Here is a 4,108-nt window from a genome sequence, read left to right as displayed (position 1 = left end):
ACGTACTTAAGCGGAAAAACATACCTTGCTCATGGATAGGAAGACTTAACATAGTAAAAATGTCTATTCTACCAAAAGCCATCTATACATACAATGCACCTCCGATCCAAATTCCAATGTCATTTTTTAATGTGATGGAGAAACAAATCACCAACTTCATATGGAAGGGAAAGAAGCCCCGGATAAGTAAAGCATTACTGAAAAAAGAAGAAGAAAGTGGGAGGCCTCACTCTACCTGATTTCAGAACCTATTATACAGCCACAGTAGTCAAAACAGCGTGGTACTGGTACAACAACAGATACATAGACCAATGGAACAGAATTGAGAACCCAGATATAAATCCATCCATATATGAGCAGCTGATATTTGACAAAGGCCCAGTGTCAGTTAATTCGGGTAAAGATAGTCTTTTTAACAAATGGTGCTGACATAATTGGATATCAAATGAAACAGGACCCATACCTCACATCATGCACAAAAACTAACTCCAAGTGGATTAAAGACCTAAACATAAAGACTAAAACGATAAAGATCATGGAAGAAAAGATAGGGACAACCTTAGGAGCCCTAATACAAGGCATAAACAGAATACAAAACATTACCAAAAATGACGAAGAGAAACCAGATAACTGGGAGCTCCTAAAAATCAAACACATATGCTCATCTAAAGACTCCACCAAAAGAGTAAAAAGAGCACATACAGACTGGGAAAGAATTTTCAGCTATGACATCTCCAACCAGCGCCTGATCTCTAAAATCTATACGATTCTGTCAAAACTCAACCACAAAAAGACAAACAACCCAATCAAGAAGTGGGCAAAGGATATGAACACACACTTCACTAAAGAAGCTATTCAGGCAGCTAACAGATACATGAGAAAATGCTCTCGATCATTAGCCATTAAAAAAAAACTTTTTCTTTTTTTAAGAAATGCAAATTAAAACTACGATGAGATTCCATCTCACTCCAACAAGGCTGGCTTTAATCCAAAAAACACAAAATAATAAATGTTGGAGAGGCTGCGAAGAGATTGGAACCCTTATACACTGCTGGTGGGAATGTAAAATGGTACAACCACTTTGGAAATCTATCTGGCGTTATCTTAAACAGTTAGAAATAGAACTACCGTACAACCCAGAAATCCCACTCCTCGGAATATACCCTAGAGAAACAAGAGCCTTCACACAAACAGATATATGCACACCCATGTTTATTGCAGCTCTGTTTACAATAGCAAAAAGCTGGAGGCAACCAAGGTGTCCATCTACGAATGAATGGGTAAATAAATTGTGGTATATTCACACAATGGAATACTATGCATCGATAAAGAACAGTGACGAATCTGTGAAACATTTCATACCATGGAGGAACCTGGAAGGCATTATGCTGAGCGAAATTAGTCAGAGGCAAAAGGACAAATATTGTATAAGACCACTGTTACAAGATCTTGAGAAATAGTATAAACTGAGAAGAACACATACTTTTGTGGTTATGAGGGGAGGGGAGGGAGGGAGGGTGGGAGAGGATTTTTTACTGATTAGTGAGTAGATAAGAACTGCTTTAGGTGAAGGGAAGGACAACACTCAACACATGGAAGGTCAGCTCAACTGGACTGGACCAAAAGCAAAGAAGTTTCTGGGATAAACTGAAAGCTTCAAAGGTCAGCAGAGCAAGGGCGGGGGTTTGGGGACCATGGTTTAAGGGGACTTCTAAGTTAATTGGCATAATAAACTCTATTATGAAAACATTCTCCATCCCACTTTGAAATGTGGTGTCTGGGGTCTTAAATGCTAACAAGCGGCCATCTAAGATGCATCAATTGGTCTCAACCCACCTGGATCAAAGGAGAAGGAAGAACACCAAGGTCACACAACAACTAAGAGCCCAAGAGACAGAAAGGGCCACATGAACCAGAGACCTACATCATCCTGAGACCAGAAGAACTAGTTGGTGCCCGGCCACAACGAATGACTGCCCTGACAGGGAGCACAACAGAGAACCCCTGAGGGAGCAGGAGATCAGTGGGATGCAGACCCCAAATTCTCACAAAAAGACCAGACTTAATGATCTGACTGAGACTAGAGGAATCCCGGTGGTCATGGTCCCCAAAATGTCTGTTGGCCCAGGACAGGAACCATTCCCGAAGACAACTCATCAGACATGAAAGGGACTGGACAGTGGGTAGGAGAGGGATGCTGATGAAGAGTGAGCTCTTTGTATCAGGTGGACACTTGAGACTGTGTTGGCATCTCCTGTCTGGAGGGGGGATGGGAGGATAGAGAGAGTTGGAAGCTGGCAAAATTGTCACGAGAGACTGGAAGGGCTGACTCCTTAGGGGGAGAGCAAGTGGGAGTACGGAGTAAGGTGTGTATAAACTTATATGTGACAGTTTGACTTGATTTGTAAACGTTCACTTGAAGCTCAATAAAAGTGAATAAAAAAAATTAATGGACAAGATAATGTTTGAGATAAAGACATCTTATAGAGATCCTACATCCTCTTAACACAGTCTCTTTCTCTGTCTCTGGCTGTCTTATATACCACATAGTCACACTGTGATCCACCGTGATGGCTTAGGTATGTGTGTAGAAGGCAGTGTGCTTGTGAGCTCACATTTGCTAACAAAAGCATGAAGAAACCTCATAATTTAGAGAGCGCATCAAACTGTTATCCCTCAGTTTTCTCTGGAGTATCCTTGCTTCGCAGCAGCCTCAGGAATGCCCTCTTTACCTCCTTGTTCCTCAGGATGTATATGAGAGGGTTAAGTGAAGGAGTGCCCACTGCATAGAAGAGACCAAAGAACTTGCCCCTTTTCTGGGCATAGGGATTTTTTGGGCTGGAGGTAGACAGCAATGACAGAACTGTAAAAGACAGTGACCACAATGAGATGGGAAGAGCAGGTTCCAAAAGCCTTTCTGCATGTTATTGCAAGTTAATCTTCATCACTGCCTGAGCGATAGCAGCATATGAGATAAGAATAAGGGTGAGTGGCATAACCAAGAAGATGACACTGGACACAGCCAGCTGAATCTCGTTGTAGGTGGATTCCCCACAGGAGAGATGAATTAGAGATGTAACCTCACATAAAAACTCATCTGTCTGCCAGTGGGGGCAGAAGGGTAGGCAAACGGTGGGTGTTGTCTGAACTATTGATTGGACCAGACCTATGACCCCGGCCACAGCTGCCAGCTGCCAATACAGGAGGGGGCAGATGATGGTGGCATAGTGGAGGGGCTGGGAAACAGCCATATAGTGGTCAAAGGCCATCACTGTAAGGAGGATGCACTCAGTGGTCCCCAGGGACAGGAAGATGAAGAGCTGGACAGAGCAGCCAAGGAAGCTGATCGTCTTTTTTGGGCCCCAGAGGTTGAACAGCATCTGAGGGACAAAGTTTGTGGTGAAGCAGAGATCCAAGAAGGAGAGGTTGGAGAGGAAAAAGTACATTGGCGAGTGGAGCCTGGGGTCCAGCACAGACAGGAGGATGATGAGCGTGTTGCCCACCAGGGTCAAGAGGTAGGAAGTGAAGACAATCACAAAAAAGAACCTTTTCCAGTCCTGGGTGTTCAGAAAATCCCAGAAGGATAAAGCCCACTGGGGAGCTTTGGTTGACCATGGCATGTTCATTTAGACCCTGGAGAGGGAAAAGAGCTGTCTTCCAAGTGTGTTCCAACGTGTTTTTTAAGAACCCATCCTGGATACTTTCAGGTCATACAGGTTTCCCTTCTCCCTCTTCTCACCCAGCCTCCGTTTCCCAGGCTTATTACCATGCAATAACTCCTTCTCTTCCCTTGTTCCTCCTGATCAAATGTTGTCTAGTGCAAACAAAGAAAGCATACTGGTACCTCTTACTTTTGAGGACAAAGAAGGTTGATGCAAAATATGAGTTTAATTGATTAAAATTCAATGGTCAATTGTGGAGCACCTATTTTGCTCTGAAGGAGCCCCGGTGGAGCAGTGTTCAGCTGTTAACTGAGTCAAAAGTTTGAACCCACCAGCTGCTCCACGGGAGAATGATGTGACAGTCTGCTTTGGTAAAGATTTACAGCCTTGGAAAACCTATGGAGGCAGTTCCTTTCTGTCCTGTAGGGTTACTAGGAGTTGGAATT

General features: G+C 43.5%; 1 pseudogene; it reads right to left on the bottom strand.

Annotated features, from left to right (window-relative positions):
* Positions 1-2,371: 2,371 nt before the first annotated feature.
* LOC100677690 (olfactory receptor 2H1-like) lies at positions 2,372-3,891 on the bottom strand (annotated as a pseudogene).
* Positions 3,892-4,108: the final 217 nt, after the last annotated feature.

This window comes from Loxodonta africana, chromosome 1, assembly GCF_030014295.1.
Source record: "Loxodonta africana isolate mLoxAfr1 chromosome 1, mLoxAfr1.hap2, whole genome shotgun sequence".
In the NCBI taxonomy this organism is placed as follows: domain Eukaryota; kingdom Metazoa; phylum Chordata; class Mammalia; order Proboscidea; family Elephantidae; genus Loxodonta; species Loxodonta africana.
Note: the sequence above shows the minus strand (reverse complement) of the source record. Positions and strands in the feature narration are given on the sequence as shown.